Below are 21,703 nucleotides of genomic sequence, written 5' to 3' on the forward strand. Positions count from 1 at the left end.
AGAAGCTGCAAAGAGACAGTAGGAGGGGCACAATCACAATAAAATCAAATCCCCTGGCCGATGGATGTGTGACTCACAAAGTGCAGAACAATTATACCACAGAGGTCCACTCACTGGAGAGAAAGTTCTGAGCCCTACGTCAGGCTTCCCAACGTGGAGGTCCGGCAAAGTGAGGAGGAATTCCTAGAGAATCAGACTTTGAAGGTCAGTGGGATTTGACTGCAGGACTTCGACAGGACAGGGGGAAGCGGAGACTCCACTCTTGGAGGGCACACACAAAGTAGTATGCACATCAGGACGCAGGGGAGGGAGCAGTGACCCCAAGGGAGACTGAACCAGACCTACCTGCTAGTGTTGAAGGGTCTCCTGCAGAGATGGGGAGCAGCTGTGGCTCATGGTGGGGACAAGGACACTGGCAGCAGAAGTTCTGGGAAGTACTCCTTGGTGTGAGCCCTCCCAGAGTCTGCCATTAGCCCCACCAAAGAGCCAGGTAGGCTACAGTGCTGGGTCGCCTCAGGCCAAACAACCAACAGAGAGGGAACCCAGCCCCACCCATCAGCAGACAAGCAGATTTACGTTTTACTGAATTCTGCCCATGAGAGCACCACCCAGCTCTACCCACCACAATTCCCTCCCATCAGGAAGCTTGCACAAGCCTCTTAGATAGCCTCATCCATGAGGGCACAGACAGCAGAAGCAAGAAGAACTACAATCCTGCAGCCTGTGGGACAAAAACCACATTCACAGAAAGATAGACAAGATGAAAAGGCAGAGGGCTATGTACCACATGAAGGAACAAGATAAAACCCCACAAAAACAACTAAATGAAATGGAGATAGGCAACCTTCCAGAGAAAGAATTCAGAATAATGATAGTGAAGATGATCCAGGACCTCGGAAAAAGAATCGAGCAAAAGATTGAGAAGGGGCTTCCCTGGTGGCGCAGTGGTTGAGAGTCCGCCTGCCGATGCAGGGGACATGGGTTCGTGCCCCGGTCTGGGAAGATCCCACATGCCGTGGAGTGGCTGGGCCCGTGAGCCATGGCCGCTGAGCCTGCGCGTCCGGAGCCTGTGCTCCACAACGGGAGAGGCCACAACAGTGAGAGGCCCGCGTACCACAAAAAAAAAAAAAAAAAAAGATTGAGAAGATGCAAGAAATGTTTAACGATGACCTACAAGAATTAAAGAACAAACAAACAGAGATGAACAATACAATGACTGAAATGAAAAATGCCCTTGAAAGAATCCATAGCAGAATTACTGAGGCATAAGAACAGATAAGTGACCTGGAAGACAGAATGGTGGAATTCACAGCCATGGAGCAGAATAAAGAAAAAAGAAGGAAAAGAAATGAAAACAGTCTAAGAGACCTCTGGGACAACATTAAATGCACCAACATTCGCATTATTGGGGGGTCAAAGAAGTAGAAGAGAGACAGAGAGGACACAAGAAAATATTTCAAGAGACTACAGTCAAAAACTTCCCTCACATGGGAAAGGAAATAGCCACCCAAGTCCAGGAACCACAGAGTCCCAGGCAGGATAAACTCAAGGAGAAGCACACTGAGACAAACAGTAATCAAATTGACAAAAATTAAAGACAAAGAAAAATTGTTAAAAGCAACAGGGGAAAAATGACAAATAACACACAAGGGAACTCCCATAAGGTGAACAGCTGATTTCTCAGCAGAAACTACAGAAGCCAGAAGGGAGTGGCATGATATATTTAAAGTGATGAAAGGGAAAAATCTACAACTAAGATTAATCTACCCTGCAAGAATCTCATTCAGATTTGACAGAGAAATAAAATGTTTTACAGACAAGCAAAAGCTAAGAGAATTCAGCACCACCAAACCAGCTTTACAACAAATGCTAAAGGAACTTCTCTAAGTGGGAAACACAAGAGAAGAAAAGGAACTACAAAAACAAACCCAAAACAATTAAGAAAATGGTAATAGGAACATACATATCGATAATTACCTTAAATGTGAATGAATTAAATGCTCCAACCAAAAGACACAAGCTTGCTGAATGGATATAAAAACAAGACCCATATATATGCTGTCTACAAGAGACCCACTTCAGACCTAGGGACACATACAGACTGAAAGTAACAGGATGGAAAAATATATTCCACCCAAATGGAAATCAAAAGAAAGCTGGAGTAGCAATACTCATATTGGATAAAATAGACTTTAAAATAAAGAATGTTACAAGAGACAAGGAAGAACACTACATAATGATAAAGGGATCAATCTAAGAAGAAGACGTAACAGTTACAAACATATATGCACCCAAAATAGGAGCACCTCAATACATAGGGCAAATGCTCACAGCTATAAAACAGGAAATCGCCAGTAACACAATAATAGTGGTGACTTTAACACCTCACTTACACCAATGGACAGATCATCCAGACAGAAAATTAATAAGGAAACACAAGCTTTAAATGATACATTAAACAAGATGGACTTAATTGATATTTATAGGACATTCCATCCAAAAACAGCAGATTACACTTTCTTCTCAAGTGCACATGGAACATTCTCCAGGATAGATCACATCTTGGGTCAAAAATCAAGCCTTGGTAAATTTAAGAAAACTGAAATGATATTAAGCATCTTTTCCAACCACAAGATTAGAAACCAATTACAGGGGGGAAAACGTAAAAAACACAAGCACATGGAGGCTAAACAATACCTTATTAAAAAACGAAGAAATCATTGAAGAAATCAAAGAGGAAATTAAAAAATACCTAGAAACAATTGAGAATGAAAACATGACAACCCAAAAACTATGGGATGCTGCAAAACCAGTTCTAAGAGGGAAGTATACAGCAATACTATCCTAACTCAAGACACAAGAAAAATCTCAAACAACCTAACCTTACACCTAAACCAATTAGAGAAAGAAGAACAAAAAAAAAACCCAAAGTTAGCAAAAGGAAAGATATAATAAAGATCAGATCAGAAATAAATGAAAAAGAAATGAAGGAAATGAGAGCAAAGATCAATAAAAGTAAAAGCTGGTTCTTTAGAAGATAAAGAAAATTGATAAACCATTAGCCAGACTCCTCAAGAAAAAAAGGGAGACGACTCAAATCAACAGATATAGAAATGAAAAAGGAGAAGTAAAAACTGACAATTCAGAACCACAAAGGATCATGAGAGACTACTACAAGCAACTATATGCCAATAAAATGGACAACCTGGAAGAAATGGACAAATTCTTAAAAAGCACAGCCTTCCAAGACTGAACCAGGAAGAACTAGAAAATATGAAAAGACCAGTCACAAGCACTGAAATTGAAACCGTGATTAAAAATCTTCCAAAAAATAAAAGCGCTGGGCCAAATGGATTCCCCGGCCGAATCTATCAAACATTTAGTGAAGAACTAACATCATCAGAAAAACGCAAATCAAAACTACAATGAGGTATCACCTCACACCAGTCAGAATGGCCATCATCAAAAAATCCACAAACAATAAATGCTGGAGAGGGTGTGGAGAAAATGGAGCCCTCTTGCACTGTTGGTGGGAATGTAAATTGATACAGGCACTATGGAGAACAGTATGGAGGTTCCTTAAAAACCTAAAAATAGAACTACCATACAACCCAGCAATCCCACTACTGGGCATATAACCTGAGAAAACCATAATTCAAAAATAGTCATGTGCACAATGTTCATTGCAGCACTATTTACAATAACCAGGACATGGAAGAAACCTAAGTGTCCATCGACAGATGAATGGATAAAGAAGATGTGGCCCATATATACAATGGAATGTTACTCAGCCATAAAAAGAAACAAAACTGAGTTGTCTGTAGTGAGGTGGATGGACCTAGAGTCTGTCATACAGAGTGAAGTAAGTCAGAAAGAGAAAAACAAATACAATATGCTAAAACGTATCTATGGCATCTAAAAAAAAAAAGGTTCTTATGAACCTAGGGGCAGGACAGGAATAAAGACACAGATGTAGAGAATGGATTTAAGGACACGGGGAGGGGGCAGAGTAATCTGGGATGAAGTGAGAGACTGGCGTGGACATATATACACTACCAAATATAAAATAGATAACTAGTGGGAAGCAGCCGTATAGCACAAGGAGATCAGTTGAGTGCTTTGTAACCACCTAGAAGGGTGGGATACGGAGGATGGGAGGGAGATACAAAAGGGAGGGGATATGTGGGTATATGTATACGTATAGCTGATTCACTTTGTTATACAGCAGAAACTAACACAACAATGTAAAGCAATTATACTCCTGTAAAGATATTAAAAAAAAAAACTATCCAACCTTACACCTAAAGGAACTAGAGAAAGAACATACAAAACCCAAAGTTAGTAGAAGGAAAGAAATCATAGAGATCAGAGCAGAAATAAATGAAATAGAAAGAAAGAAAACAGTAGCAAAGATCAATAAAACTAAAAGCTGGTTCTTTGAGAAGATAAACAAAATTGATAAACCTTTAGCCAGACTCATCAAGAAAAAGAGGGAGAGGACTCAAATCAATAAAATTAGAAATGAAAAGAAGTTACAATGGACACTGCAGAAATAAAAAGCATCCTAAGAGACTACTACAAGCAACTCTATGCCAATAAAATGGACAACCTGGAAGAAATGGACAAATTTTTAGAAAGGTATATCCTTCCAAGACTGAACCAGGAAGAAACAGAAAATATGAACAGACAAATTACAGGTAATGAAATTGAAACTGTGATTAAAAATCTTCCAGCAAACAAAAGTCCAGGACCAGATGGCTTCACAGGTGAATTCTATCAAACATTTAGAGAAGAGCTAACACTCATCCTTCTCAAACTCCTCCAAAAAATTGCAGAGGGAGGAACACTCCCAAACTCATTCTATGAAGCCACCATCATCCTGATACCAAAATCAGACAGAGATAGTACAAATAAAGAAAATTACTGACCAATGTCATTGATGAATACAGATGCAAAAATCCTCAATAGAATACTAGCAAACAGAATCCAACAACACATTAAAAGGATCATAAACCAGGATCAAGTTCAATTTATCCCAGGGATGCAAGGATTTTTCAATATCTGCAGATCAATCAATGTGATACACCATATTAACAAATTGAAGAAAAAGCACATGACCATCTCAATACATGCAGAAAAAGCTTTTGACAAAATTCAACACCCATTTATGATAAAAACTCTCCAGAATGTGGGCACAGAGGGAACCTACCTCAACATAATAAAGGCCATATATAACAAACCCACAGCAAACATCATTCTCAATGGTGAAAAACTGAAATCATTTCCTCTAAGATCAGGAACAAGACAAGGGTGTCCACTCTCACCACTATTATTCAACCTAGTTTTGGAAGTCCTAGCCATGGCAATCAGAGAAGAAAAAGAAATAAAAGGAAGCCAAATTGGAAAAGAAGTAAAACTGTCACTGTTTGCAGATGACATGATACTATACATAGAGAATCTTAAATATTCCACCAAAAAACTACTAGACCTAATCAATGAATTTGGTAAAGTTACAGGATACAAAATTAAGGCCCCCAAATCTCCTGCACTCCTATACACTAACAATGAAATATCAGAAAGAGAAATTAAGGAAACAATCCCATTCACCATTGCAACAAAAAGAATAAAATACCTACGAATAAACCTACCTAAGGAGGTAAAAGACCTGTACTCAGAAAATTATAAGACACTGACGAAAGAAATCAAAGATGACACAAACAGATGGAGAGATATACCATGTTCTAGGACTGGAAGAATCAATATTCTGAAAATGACTATACCCAAAGCAATCTACAAATTCAATGCAAGTCCTATCAAATTACAAATGGCATTTTTTATAGAACTAGAACAAAAAATCTTAAAATATGTATGGAGACACAAAAGACCCCAAATAGCCAAAGCAACCTTGATGGAAAAAAATGGAGGTGGAGGAATCAGACTCCCTGACTTCAGAATATATTACAAAGGTACAGCAATTAAGATAACATGGTACTGGCACAAAAACAAACATACTGATCAATGGAACGGGTTAGAAAGCCCAGAGACAAACTCACGCACATATGGTCAACTAATCTATGACAAAGGAGGCAAGGATATACAATGGAGAAAAGACAGTCTCTTCAATAAGTGGTGCTAGGAAAACTGGACAGTTACATGTAAAATAATGAAATTAGAACACTCCCTAATACCATACACAAAAATAAACTCAAAATGGATTAAAGACCTAAATTTAAGACCAGACACTATAAAACTCTTAGAGGAAAACATAGGAAGAACACTCTTTGACATAAATCACAGCAAGACCTTTTTTGACCCACCTTCTAGAGTAATGGAAATATAAACAAAAATAAACAGATGGGACCTAATGAAACTTAAAAGCTTTTGCACAGCAAAGGGAACTATAACCAAGATGTAAAGACAACCCCCAGAATGGAAGAAAATATTTGCAAACAAATCAACGGACAAAAGATTAATCTCCAAAATATATAAACAGTTCATGCAGCTCAATATTAAAAAAAAAACAAACAACTCAATCAAAAAATGGGCAGATCTAAATAGATATTTCTCCAAAGAAGACATACAGATGGCCAACAGGCACATGAAAAGCTGCTCAAAATCACTACTTATTAGAGAAATGCAAATCAAAACTACAATGAGGTATCACCTCACACAGATTAGAATGGGCATCATCAGAAAATCTACAAAATCTACAAACAATAAGTACTGAGAGGGTGTGGAGCAAAGGGAACCCTCTTGTTGGTGGGAATGTAAATTGATACAGCCACTATGGAGAACAGTCTGGAGGTTCCTTAAAAAACTAAAAATAGAATTACCATATGACCCAGCAATCTCACTACTGGGCGTATACCCTGAGAAAACCATAATTCATAAAGGCACATACGGACTTCCCTGGTGGCGCAGTGGTTGAGAGTCCACCTGCCGATGCAGGGGACACGGGTTCGTGCCCCAGTCTGGGAAGATCCCACATGCCGCGGAGCAGCTAAGCCCGTGAGCCATGGCTGCTGAGCCTGCACGTCCGGAACCTGTGCTCCGCAACGGGAGAGGCCACAACAGTAAGAGGCCAGTGTACCACAAAAAAAAAAAAAAAAAGAAAAAAGGCACATACGTCCCAATGTTCATTGCAGCTCTATTTACAATAGCCAGGTCATGGAAGCAACCTAAGTGTCCATCAACAGACAAACGGATAAAGAAGATGTGGTACATATATACAATGGAATATTACTCAGCCATAAAAAGGAATGAAATTGGGTAATTTGTAGAGATGTGGATGGACCTAGAGACTGTCATATAGAATGAAGTAAGTCAGAAAGAGAAAAACAAATAATGTATATTATCGCATATATGTGGAACTAGAAAAATGGTACAGATGAACCAGTTTGCAAGGCAGGAATAGAGACACAGATGTAGAGAACAAATGTATGGACACCAAGGGGGGGGGAAGGGGGGGAATGAATTGGGACATTCAGATTGACATATATACACTAATATGTATAAAATAGATAACTAATAAGAACCTGCTGTATAAAAAATAAATTAATTAAATTAAAAAAAAATAAAAGACAAAAAAAAAAGAAACCCACAAACTCAGATCACACCAGGAGGCCTTAACGGAGTAGTTTGGACTTTGCTTATGATTCGCGGGATTTTGCAGAGCACATTCACCCCTTAAGAGATCCTCCGTGAAATCACTGGGAGGTACAAGCTCATAAGAGCTGTAGAATCAGGTTCTAAATGTTATATTCATAGCCCCTCCATGGCCTACTGAGGAAGTAAACAAAATGCCACTGAGCTACCTGCTGTTTTGAGCCTCACATTCCCTGTAGCCAAAAGCATAGGCAGAGTCAGTTTCACAAAGGGTTAAAAATCATGGGAATTTTTCTGTACTTTAAAATATTGCATGAAACTCACTTCTGTATGAATGATGATCATCTGCATTTTCTTCCCTGCCTCTTCATCTAACAAATACATTTTTACAGGTTTTACATATTCTTTACAGCTCACGTAAAACACATAATTTTCCTCCTGCTTATACCACTTATTATTTATTTATTAGATTTATATGGTGCTCTCCTCCAAAAGGCACTACACAGCCAACTCTGATGTAATAAATATTACATTAAACTCTTCTTAAAAACTATAGTCAGTTCTCAAGATTGCTTTGGCTATTTGGGGTCTTTTGTGTTTCCATACAAACTGTAAAATTTTTGGTTCTAGTTCCGTGAAAAATGCCAGTGGTAGTTTGATAGGGATTGCATTGAATCTGTAGATTGCTTTGGGTAGTGTACCAAAATGTTCATTGCAGCTCTATTTACAATAGCCCGGAGATGGAAACAACCTAAGTGTCCATCATCAGATGAATGGATAAAGAACATGTGGCACATATATACAATGGAATATTACTCAGCCATAAAAAGAAACGAAATTGAGCTATTTGTAATGAGGTGGATAGACCTAGAGTCTGTCATACAGAGTGAAGTAAGTCAGAAAGAGAAAGACAAATACCGTATGCTAACACATATATATGGAATTTAAGAAAAAAAAATGTCATGAAGAACCTAGGGGTAAGACAGGAATAAAGACACAGACCTACTAGAGAATGGACTTGAGGATATGGGGAGGGGGAAGGGTAAGCTGTGACAAAGCGAGAGAGAGGCATGGACATACATACACTACCAAACGTAAGGTAGATAGCTAATGGGAAGCAGCCACATAGCACAGGGAGATCAGCTCAGTGCTTTGTGACCACCTAGAGGGGTGGGATACGGAGGGTGGGAGGGAGGGAGACGCAAGAGGGAAGAGATATGGGAACATATGTATATGTATAACTGATTCACTTTGTTATAAAGCAGAAACTAACACACCATTGTAAAGCAATTATACTCCAATAAAGATGTAAAAAAAAAAAAAAAAAAAACTATAGTCAGGGAAGTGGCCAGCATGAAGGCCCAAGAGACATGCACAGGAAGAATGAAGAGCCATGGGTCTGGTGAAATATGCAAGCAAGCAGTCAGTATATTAGGAGGTCCAGTGACCGGAAGGCCTGTCCTGCATTTTCTGGTCACTCTACCTTCAAAGACCCTGAGAGTGCCTTTGATTAAAAATGACAGAGCCCAAATATCTCTATTTCTGTGTGGGAGTGGGCATGGGTCTGTAGGGGAATGGGGAGGGGGTGGAGTATTATAGCTATATCTCCGCACTCCGGAGAGGATGTCTGAAAACAAAGATACCTGCACAGACAGTGTGTTCTGAAAATCTCTGGAAAAAGATACATAGTGATGTTTTATAACAAATCACCGAGATAGATTTTTTTCTGTATAAATACAATTCATGCTCAATCCTCAGTTCTGCTGAGTGTCCATGACTTCCAAAGGCTCTGTAGACGTTCAAAGGCCAGGGAAGCTCAAAAGTACAAAGATTCTCAAAATCAAAAAGCGACAAGGTGACTTCAGCTTTTAAATTCCAGGCCACATTGATTTGACAAAGCCACGTGTTGACGTCCTGCATATGTGACCCTCGCAGTGGTGGAAGGGGTAGCTAAACAGTAACTCTCCCAGCCGCTGTTGGAATATCAGGACAAGAATGAGCAAGAAGGGAGTATATTCTTACTTGTGGTCCAAAGAAGAAATGACCATTCCCAGTAAATGGAGCAGATGATGTAGCTCTCCTATCAGTACAGAGTGGGAGAGAATCCAGCCAGGAGAAAGAATAACATCATCATCATTATTATTATTATTACTAGTAGTAGTAGCAGTAGTGCTGTTGTGATTGTTATTTCGTGGCTATTATGACCCAGGCACTCTTGTGCTCCAGTTATATATGCTGACCTCTTTAATCCCCAGAACAAACATACAGAGTGGGCATGACCGTTTTCCTAGTTTTACAATAAGGAACCTGAGACTTAAATAAGTTATTTGCCCAAAGTCACTCAGCTAGTAAGTGCCTGAGCTAGGATTCAAACCCAGCACAAAAGGATAGGTAAGAAAACGAAGGAAACATATAAAAGGCATCTGTGCATTGACAAAAAGAGAAGGGAAGATCAATTTCCCTTCTGAAAGCTGTTGTTAGAGAGTTAACAGCACAATAGCAGGTTAGGGACAACAAATAAAGACCTTACAATAAGGCAGCAGCAAGCCCAGTGCAGACAGAAGAGGTACAGCAATGCGGAGATCCTGTGAAGAGAGGAGCTCAGAAAGGACCAGTAATCTTATCCCCGGGGCTGAGTAAGCAGGATCTGGGAGCTGGGAACTGAAACCCACTGTGTTGTCTTGTATAACTGACTGTGTGCTTCAGCCAAGTTCACTGTGGAGTTCTAAAGTGATTCATTCTCAGTAGCCCGTTTGTGACCCTCTCCCACCTAAATATAAATACGATGCATTCAGCACTTACTGAGCATCAAGCATTTAACACACGTCATCTTATTTAAACCTCACAGCAGCACTATAGATACCATAATCACCCGCAACTTACCGACAAGGAGGCACAGAGAAGTTGAGTAAATTGCTCAAAGTCATACAGAGTTAGAAAAAGGTAGAGATGGACCCCCAGTCTAGCGAGTCTGGCTCCAGAACCCAACTTCCCAGTTTCCATGCTGTGCACCTTCTAGAACCTGATTCTGTGCACTGCAACCCCCTCTCAGTTCTATCTGACCTCTCTTCTGAGAAGGAAACTAGCCAACGTCCTGTCTCTTGTTTTCACTACTAGAAGGCCAGCTTCATCAAGTCACCCACCCTGACCAAGTGAAAATTATCTGGGAACAAATGTAGAAGATACCATAGAGAAAAAAGTGACGTGGAATCCCTATTAACCTGTAAATTCCCAGACATTCTTTTGAAAGTGCTTTGTATCACAGAGCATATATGTGTCATAACATACATAGTCCCCATGGAAAATGTCTTCTACATGGCAGTTGTTGCAATTATCATAGCAGAGATTCCTCATTCTCATTTCTGGAGGTCTGGGAAATGGCAACTGAAGATGGTAATCATAAGCAGCATGGATTATGCCAGGATCAACCTGCACTCTGTCTAGAAAAACCTTCACCATCTTCAAATGGCTCCCTCCTTCTCGTCCTTAAAGTTTTAGATTAAATGAGAGTAATTCACAGAGATCCTCCTAAATCAAAACCTGTTATCACCCTAGCACTTACCATAAGCAGTAATTATATCTTTTATTAATTTACTTGTTTTGGTTGATGTATTTGTTTTCTAGGGCTGCCATAATAAAGTACCACAAAAGGGGTGGCCTAAACAACAGAAACATTCTCTCTCATTTCTAGAGCTTAGAAGTCCAAAATCAAGGTTTCAGCGGGGTCATATTCCCTCTGAGACTCTTGCTAGAACCCTTTATTGTCTCTTCTAGCTTGCGGGAGTGGCCATCGGCCCTTGGTGTTCTTTGGTTTACAGCTGCATCACTTGAGTCTCTGCCTCTATTGTCACAAGACATTCTCCACATGTGTTTCTGTATCCAAATTTCCCTCTTCTTATACGGACACCAGTCATATTGGATTAAAGCCCCACTCTACTCCAGTATGAGCTTACCTTAATTAGCTAATGACATCTTCAGATGGCTAGTTCTGGCCCCCCGAAGTGTGAGAGAATACATATCTGTGTTTAAGCCTCCCAGTTTATGGTCATTTGCTACAGCAGTTCTAGGAAAATGCTGCCAGAAATTCTCTTAGCTTTATTTATCCCTGGGTTTCCACATTTATTTGACCAAATAAATATTTTCCCATGATAGCTATTAACAATCCCTAATTCCTTAGGTGGAAAATATATATAGGAAAAAGCTAATCTAATCTTCCTATTTTACATAGGAAGAAACTGAGACTCGAGGAGGAGACCAGACTCACAAGCTCATGCCTGGCAGGATGGAGACCAGAACTCAGACCTCCAACTCCACTCTGGGTGCTCTTTGCCATCTCACAGTTAATTCTCAGCCACCCAGGACATGGGGGGCCTTGAAATAGAACAGGGAATCTCTCCCAACTGAAGAACATCCTTCAGTGATGTCTCTTGGACTCCTTGAAGGAATTTAGTCAACATTTTTCTAACCAATAGGAGAAACTGTTATCATTTTTAGGGAGGTTATGGGAAATGTGTTCAAGAAACCAGTGATGAAAGCAGCTGGTCCAGTGTACACTGATGTCTCAGATGAGCTGGAATGGACCAAAATTACAGCCGCAGAGGGGTCTTCAGCCCCTCGTCACCACCACCCTTGTGCCTAAGGAAAGGGACCTGGAAAGCAAGTGTCTTCTATGTGAAAAGGGATAGTTTCATTTATGCAGTTATGGGCTCTTCAGTCCTTTTGCTTCTCTTCTTTTCGCCTCCTCACCCGACCTTCTTCCCCAGACATACAGAATCCATGAGAAGTAAGCCATCCCAGCTCTGGAGAAGGGGAAGAAGCTTCTCCTACATTCCACTTGATAAGATGAGGTGACTGCCCCCCATCCAAATCCTGCAGGAAAATCCATGCTTTCAGAAGACGGCCGACTGGAACACTCAGGCAACAGAGCTGCACCCTTCAGGCAGAGGAGTCCAGCAGCTGTGCAAACAGTAAGTGAACTCTCACCCTGACCGTAGTCTCAGAATGCAAACGAGTACGCAAACAAAAAGGGAACCTGATTAAAGCATCCCACTTGACTGGCCACAGCCTTGATTTGAAGCCAAGACACTTGGTTCAGAGGGACCATTTATATTGTTCTTCTCCAGACACTCCCCAATTTTTAACAGAGTTGGGCCAGCCTGGGGACAGACCAGGTCCCTGCTTTGGCAGGGCACCCATTCATCTAATCTCTTCCCTTTTAATGAAACACATGGACATTATTTTTAAGTCACATAATCCTACTAGAACTTTCCTTTGGCCAATTCCTCCCAATTCCTTATCCCCATTCCCTAGAGGCCACCATTTTCAACTGTTTCTTGTGATATTTATTCCCATGTTGTCAAATAACAGGCTGAGATTGGTGCCTCTTAATTTGTTTTTCAATTTTAGATAGTAACTATTGACTTCTGGATATAAGGGTGGAAGATCTTAGCATGTGTGCTCTCTCTCCCCTTCCTCCATCCACCCAATGTGGTTAGATTACCTCTTCTGTTTAAATAAATATTCGATATTTACATGAATATGACTGCATATGGCTCAAAGCTGAGCTGTGTAGTATACCATGCTTACAGGCAACTTTTCATTTTCTCCAGGGTTCATCAACTGTCTGGATTTTATATTTAAATTCCTCTATTCTTATCACTAATTTATCCCCAAACAGTCTGACAGGACTATGAATCTATGTTTAAACACCTCTGTTTGCTTATTCCACTCTGCAGTTTGTTTCTTAGGCAGCCACAGAGCTATGTAGTCTTTAACTTCCCTCACCAGTCTCCTGGGCTTTTTCCCTTTTTTTCCTTTCCCTTTTTAGAGAAACAGATCCTTGAATAACTTTCTGATAAAATGGGCATGGGAAGCACGTTTTTTGAAACCCTGTAGTTCTGCAATTATCTTTATTCTAATGTCACACTTGATATGTAGTTTGGCTACTATGGGATTTTATGGCAGAAATAATTTTCATTCAGAATTTTGAAAGCATCAGTTTACGGTTTTCTAGCTTCCAGTGTGGCGACTGAGAAGTCTAATGACAATCCAAGTCCTAGTCTTTCATATGTCACCTGTTTTGTGCCCCAGCCCACCCTCCCTGCTCCCCAAGCTTCTGTTTCTGAAATTTCACAGTCACATGCTTGATGTGGAATTGCTCATCCACTGTGCCAGACACTCAGCCTGTGGACCACAGTCATGCAGGATGTTGACAATAGGGGAAGCTGGGAGAGGGATACACGGGAATACTCTGTACTATCTCTGCAACGTTCCTGTACATCTAAAATTGATCCAAAATTAAGTTGTTGTTTTTTTTAATGCCTGTGAAAAGAGGAGTTAGGAAATTTCAAAGTGAAGAGAGTTACTGATTCAGTTCCTCTAAGACAGCAGTAATTCATCCTACACTGTGTAATGACAGGAACACACGATTGGAATGAGGTATAACTAGGTTGAAATCCTACCCTCTCTAGTTATCCTAATCCTAAGAAGAAAGAAGAGGTTAACTATCAAAGGAAATGAGAGAAGATATTTAAAGGGTATGTGTTTGGTGAAATAAACATTAAAAATACAGGGTGGAGGAGCTTCAAGATGGCGGAAGAGTAAGGCACGGAGATCACCTTCCTCTCCACAGATACATCAGAAATACATCTACATGTGGAACAACTCCTACAGAACACCTACTGAACGCTGGCAGAGGACCTCAGACCTCCCAAAAGGCAAGAAACTCCCCACATACCTGGGTAGGGCAAAAGAAAAAACAGAGACAAAAGAATAGGGACGGGACCTGCACCAGTGGCAGTGGGAGGGAGCCGTGAAGGAGGAAAGGTTTCCACACACTAGGAAGCCCCTTTGCGGGCGGAGACTGCGGGTGGCGGAGTGGGGGAGCTTCAGAGCCGCGGAGGAGAGCGCAGCAACAGGGGTGCTGAGGGCAAAGCGGAGAGATTCCCGCACAGAGGATCAGTGCCAACCGGCACTCATCAGCCTGAGAGGCTTGTCTGCTCACCTTCCAGGGCAGGCGGGGCTGGGAGCTGAGGCTCGGGCTTCGGTCGGAGCACAGGGAGAGGACTGGGGTTGGCGGCGTGAACACAGCCTGCAGGGGATTAGTGCACCACGGCTAGCCGGGAGGGAGTCTGGGAAAAAGTCTGGAGCTGCCGAAGAGGCAAGAGACTTTTTCTTACCTCTTGGTTTCCTGGTGCGCGAAGAGAGGAGATTAAGAGCGCCGCTTAAAGGAGCTCCAGAGACGGGCGCGAGCTGCGGCTAACAGCGCGAACCCCAGACACGGGCATGAGACGCTAAGGCTGCTGCTGCCGCTACCAAGAAGCCTGTGTGCGAGCACAGCCCACTATCCACACCTCCCCTCCCGGGACAGCCCACCACTGCCAAGGTCCCGTGATCCAGGGACAACCTCCCCGGGAGGACGCACGGAGTGCCTCACGCTGTTGCAACGTCACGCCGGCCTCTGCCGCCGCAGTCTCGCCGCGCACTCCGTGCCCCTCCCTCCTCCCGGCCTGAGTGAGCCAGGGCCCCCGAATCAGCTGCTCCATTAACCCTGTCGTGTCTGAGCGAAGAACAGAGGCCATCAGCCGACCTACACGCAGAGGCGGGGCCAAATCCCAAACTGAACCCCGGGAGCTGTGCGAACAAAGAAGAGAAAGGGAAATCTCTCCCAGCAGCCTCAGGAGCCGTGGATTAAATCTCCACAATCAACTTGATGTACCCTGCATCTGTGGAATACCTGAATAGACAACGAATCATCCCAAACTGAGGAGGTGGACTTTGGGAGCAGCGATATATTTTTTTTCCCCCTTTTTCTCTTTTTGTCACTGTGTATGTGTATGTTTCTGTATGTGATTTTGTCTGTATAGCTTTGCTTTGACCATTTGTCCTAAGGTTCTGTCTGGTTTGGGGTTTTTTTTATTACTTAAAAACAATTTTTTCTTAATAATTATTTTTATATTAATAACTTTATATTATTTTACTTTATTTTATCTTCTGCTTTCTTTTTTTCCTTCCTTTTATTCTGAGCCGTGTGGAGGACAGGCTCTTGGTGCTCCAGCCAGGCATCGGGGCTGTACTACTGAGCTGGGAGAGCCAACTTCAGGACACTGGACCACAAGAGACCTCCCAGCTCCACGTAATATCGAATGGCAGAAATCTCCCAGAGATCTCCATCTCAACGTCAAGACCCAGCTCCACTCAATGACCAGCAAGCTACAGTGCTGGACACCCCATGCCAAACAACTAGCAAGACAGGAACACAACCCCATCCATTAGCACAGAAGCTGCCTAAAATCATAATAAGGCCACAGACACCGCAAAACACACCACCAGACATGGACCTGCCCACCAGAAAGACAAGATCCAGCCTCATCCACCAGAACACAGGCACTGGTCCCCTCCACCAGGAAGTCTACACAACCCATTGAACCAACCTTAGCCGCTGGTGACACACACCAAAAACAACGGGAACTACGAACCTGCAGGCTGTGAAAAGGAGACCCCAAACACAGTAAGTTAAGCAAAATGAGAAGACACAGAAACACACAGCAGATGAAGTAGCAAGGCAAACCCCAGCAGACCTAACAAATGAAGAGTAAATAGGCAGTCTACCTGAAAAAGAATTCAGAATAATGATAGTAAGGATGATCCAAACTCTTGGAAAAAGAATGGAGAAAATAAAAGAAACGTTTAACAAGGACCTAGAAGAACTAAAGAGCAAACAAACAGTGATGAACAACACAATAAATTAAATTTAAAATTCTCTAGAAGGGATCAAAAGAAGAATAACTGAGGCAAAAGAACGGATAAGTGACCTGGAAGATAAAATAGTGGAAATAACTACTGCAGAGCAAAATAAAGAAAAAAGAATCAAAAGAATTGAGGACAGTCTCAGAGACCTTTGGGACAATATTAAATGCAGCAACATTCGAATTATAGGGGTTCCAGAAGAAGAAGATAAAAAGAAAGGGACTGAGAAAATATTTAAAGAGATTATAATTGAAAATTTCCCTAATATGGGAAAGGAAATAGTTAATCAACTCCAGGAAGCACAGAGAGTCCCATACAGGATGAATCTAAGGAGAAACATGCCAAGACACATATTAATTAAATTAACAAAAAGTAAATACAAAGAACAAATATTAAAAGCAGCAAGGGAAAAACAACAAATAGCACATAAGGGAATCCCCATAAGGTTAACAGCTGATCTTTCAGCAGAAACTCTGCAAGCCAGAAGGGAGTGGCCAGACATATTTAATGTGATGAAGGAGAATAACCCACAACCAAGATTACTGTACCCAGCAAGGATCTCATTCAGATTTCAAAGAAAGATTAAAACCTTTACAGACAAGTAAAAGCTAAGAGAATTCAGCACCACCAAACCAGCTTTACAACAAATGCTAAAGGAACTTCTCTAGGTAGGAAACACAAGAGAAGGAAAAGACCTCCAATGACAAACCCAAAACAATTAAGAAAAAGGGAATAGGAATATACATATCAATAATTACCTTAAATGTAAATGGATTAAATGCTCAAACCAAAAGACATACATTGGCTGAATGGATACAAAAACAAGACCCATATATATGCTGTCTACAAGAGACCGACTTCAGACCTAGGGACACATACAGGCTGAAAGTGAGGGGATGGAAAAAGATAGTGAATGCAAATGGAAATCAAAAGAAAGCTGGAGTAGCAATTCTCATATCAGAGAAAATAGACTTTAAAACAAAGACTATTACAGGAGACAGAGAAGGACACTACATAATGATCAAGGGATCAATCCAGGAAGAAGATATAACAACTGTAAATATTTATGCACCCAACATAGGAGCACCTCAATACATAAGGCAAATGCTAACAGCCATAAAAAGGGAAATCGACAGTAGCACAATCATAGTAGGGGACTTTAACACCCCACTATCACCAATGGACAGATCATCCAAACTGAAAATAAATAAGGAAACACAAGCTTTAAATGATACATTAAACAAGATGGACTTAATTGATATTTATAGGACATTCCATCCAAAAACAACAGAATACACATTCTTCTCAAGTGCTCATGGAACATTCTCCAGGATAGATCATATCATGGGTCGCAAATCAAGCCTTGGTAAATTTAAGAAAATTGAAATCAAATGAAGTATCTTTTCCGACCACAACGCTATGAGACTAGATATCAATTACAGGAAAAGAGCTGTAAGAAATACAAACACATGGAGGCTAAACAACACACTGCTTAATAACCAACAGATCACTGAAGAAATCAAAGAGGAAATCAAAAAACACCTAGAAACAAATGACAATGAAAACACGATGACCCAAAACCTATGGGATGCAGAAAAAGCAGTTCTAAGAAGGAAGTATATAGCAATACAATCCTACCTTAAGAAACAAGAAACATATCAAATAAACAACCTAAACTTACACCTAAAGCAATTAAAGAAAGAAGAACCAAAAAACCCCAAAGTTAGCAGAAGAAAAGAAATCATGAAGATCTGATCAGAAATAAATGGAAAAGAAATGAAGGAAATGATAGCAAAGATCAATAAAACTAAAAGCTGGTTCTTTGAGAAAATAAACAAAATTGATAAACCATTAGCCACTTATCAGGAAAAAAAGGGAGAAGACTCAAATCAATAGAAATAGAAATGAAAAAGGAGAAGTAACAACTGACACTCCAGAAATAGAAAGGATCATGAGAGATTACTACAAGCAACAGTATGTCAATAAAATGGACAACCTGGAAGAAATGGACAAATTCTTAGAAATGCACAACCTTCTGAGACTGAACCAGGAAGAAACAGAAAATATGAACAGACCAATCACAAGCACTGAAATTAAAACTGTGATTAAAAATCTTCCAACAAACAAAATCCCAGGACCAGATGGCTTCAGAGGCGAATTCTATCAAACATCTAGAGAAGAACTAACACCTATCCTTCTCAAACTCTTCCAAAATATAACAGAGGGAGGAAAACTCCCAAACACATTCTACAAGTCCACCATCACTCTGATACCAAAACCAGACAAGGATGTCACAAAGAAAGAAAACTACAGGCCAATTTCACTGATGAACATAGATGCAAAAATCCTCAACAAAATACTAGCAAACAGAATCCAACAGCATATTAAAAGGATCATACACTATGATCAAGTGGGGTTTATCCCAGGAATGCAAGGATTCTTTAATATACGCAAATCAATCAACGTGATACACCATATTAACAAATTGAAGGAGAAAAACCATATGATCATCTCAATAGATGCAGAAAAAACTTTCAACAAAATTCAACACCCATTTACGATAAAAAAAAAAAAACCTCCAGAAAGTAGGCATAGAGGGAACTTACCTCAACATAGTAAAGCCCATATATGACAAACCCACAGCCAATATCATCCTCAATGGTGAAACACTGAAACCTTTTCCTCTAAGATCAAGAATAAGACAACCACTATTATTCAACATAGTTTTGGAAGCTTTGCCAGAGCAATCAGAGAAGAAAAAGAAATAACAGGAATCCAAATTGGAAAAAAAGGAGTAAAGCTGTCACTGTTTGCAAATGACATGATACTACACACAAGACTCCTAAAGATGCTACCAGAAACCTACTAGAGCTAATCAATGAATTTGGTAAAGTAGCAGGATACAAAATTAATGCACAGAAATCTCTTGCATTCCTATACACTAATGATGAAAAATCTGAAAGTGAAGTTAAGAAAACACTCCCATTTACCATTGCAACAAAAAGAATAAAATATCTAGGAATAGACCTACCTAAGTAGACAAAAGACTTGTGTGCAGAAAATTATGACACTGATTAAAGAAACTAAAGATGATACAAATAGATGGAGAGATATACCATGTTCTTGGATTGGAAGAATCAACATTGTGAAAGTGACTCTTAAACCCAAAGCAATCTACAGATTCAATGAAATCCCTATCAAACTACCACTGGCATTTTTCACAGAACTAGAACAAAAAATTTCACAATCTGTATGAAAACACAAAAAACCCCGAATAGCCAAAGCAATCTTCAGAAGGAAAAATGGAGCTGGAGGAATCAGGCTTCCTCACTTCAGACTATACTACAAAGCTACAGTGATCAAGACAGTATGGTACTGGCACAAAACAGATATGTAAATCAATAGAAAAGGATAGAAAGCCCAGAAGTAAACCCACACACATATGGTCACCTTATTTTTGATAAAGGAGGCGAGAATATACAGTGGAGAAAAGACAGCCTCTTCAATAAGTGGTGCTGGGAAAACTGGACAGCTACATGTAAAAGAATGAAATTAGAACACTCCCTAACACCATACACAAATATAAACTCAAAATGGATTAAAGACCTAAATGTAAGGCCAGACACCATCAAACTCTTAGAGGAAAACATAGGCAGAATACTCTATGACGTAAGTCCCAGCAAGATCCTTTTGACCCACCTCTTAGAGAAATGGAAATAAAAACAAAAATAAACAAATGAGACCTAATGAAACTTAAAAGCTTTTGCACGGCAAAGGAAACCATAAACAAGATGAAAAGACAACCCTCAGAATGGGAAAAAATATTTGCAAATGAAGCAACTGACAAAGGATTAATCTCCAAAATTTACAAGCAGCTCATGCAGCTCAATATTAACAAAACAAACAACCCATTCCAAAAATGGGCAGAAGACCTAAATAGAAATTTCTCCGAGGAAGATATACAGATTGCCAACACACACATGAAAGAATGCTCAAAATCATTAATTATTAGAGAAATGCAAATCAAAACTACAATGAAATATCATCTCACACTGTCAGAATGGCCATCATCAAAACATTTAGAAACAATAAATGCTGGAGAGGGTTTGGAGTAAAGGGAACACTCTTGCACTGTTGGTGAGAATAAAAACAGCCACTATGGAGAACAGTATGGACGCTCCTTAAAAAACTAAAAATAGAACTACCATATGACCCAGCAATCCCACTACTGGACATATACCCTGCAAAAACCATAATTCAAAAGGAGTCATGTACCAAAATGTTCATTGCAGCTCTATTTACAATAGCCAGGACATGGAAGCAACCTAAGTGTCCCTCGACAGATGAATGGATAAAGATGTGGCACATATATACAATGGAATATTACTCAGCCATAAAAAGGAACGAAACTGAGTTGTTTGTAGTGAGGTGGATGGACCTAGAGACTGTCACACGGAGTGAAGTAAGTCAGAAAGAGAAAAACAAATACTGTATGCTAACACATATATATGGAATCTAAAAAAAAAAATGGTCATGGAGAACCTAGGGGCAAGATGGGAATAAAGACGCAGACCTACTAGAGAATGGACTAGAGTACACAGGGAGGGGGAAGAGTAAGCTGCGACAAAGTGAGAGAGTGGCATGGACATATATACACTACCAAATGTAAAATAGAGAGCTAGTGGCAAGCAGCCGCATAGCACAGGGAGATCAGCTCGGTGCTTTGTGACCACCTAGAGGGGTGGGATAGGGAGGGTGGGAGAGAGGGAGATGCAAGAGGGAAGGGATATGGGGACATATGTATATGTATAACTGATTCACTTTGTTGTAAAGCAGAAACTAACACACCATTGTAAAGCTATTATACTCCAATAAAGATGTTTAAAAAAATACAGGGCATGGTATTAAAGTCCTTATAGTCTTTCAGTTCTGAAGCAATCATAAGTTGAATGAAAAATAAATAAATATTAAAATATTTTCATTATGGAGCACTAGATGGCAGTATTGTAATTTTTTAGGTTTACAAATAGCTGGATGAAGTGTTATTAAAATTTAGTTATCCCACCAATGGCCATCTACACCATAACCTCTAGCTAATTGTGACTGCTCTTCTAATGATTTTTCTCTAGAAAGAAAAACTCTACTCTCTCAGTGCTCCACATTCTCTGAAATTATTAGACCACAAATGGAGGAATTTAATTTTTCTCAGCTCTGATGGAATTCTCCAGTCTAGCATTCTCAAGCATTTTGGTGTCAGGACCTCTTTACATTCTTAAAAAGAATTGAAACCTCTAAAGAGCTTTTTTAAAAGTAGGTTGTATTTATCTCTATTTACTCTATTTGAAGTTAA

At 40.2% G+C, this 21,703-nt stretch overlaps 1 pseudogene across 1 annotated transcript in view; it reads right to left on the minus strand.

Annotated features, from left to right (window-relative positions):
- LOC308607063 (cytosolic beta-glucosidase-like) overlaps window positions 1–12,490 on the minus strand; it is a 150,768-nt pseudogene extending 138,278 nt beyond the window's left edge. Inside the window, exon 1 of the transcript in view lies at window positions 12,433–12,490. The product of the transcript in view is annotated as a cytosolic beta-glucosidase-like (transcript). The remainder of the gene's footprint in view (window positions 1–12,432) is intronic.
- Window positions 12,491–21,703: the final 9,213 nt, after the last annotated feature.

This window comes from Mesoplodon bidens, assembly GCF_964165515.1.
Source record: "Mesoplodon bidens genome assembly, chromosome: 1".
NCBI lineage: Eukaryota > Metazoa > Chordata > Mammalia > Artiodactyla > Ziphiidae > Mesoplodon > Mesoplodon bidens.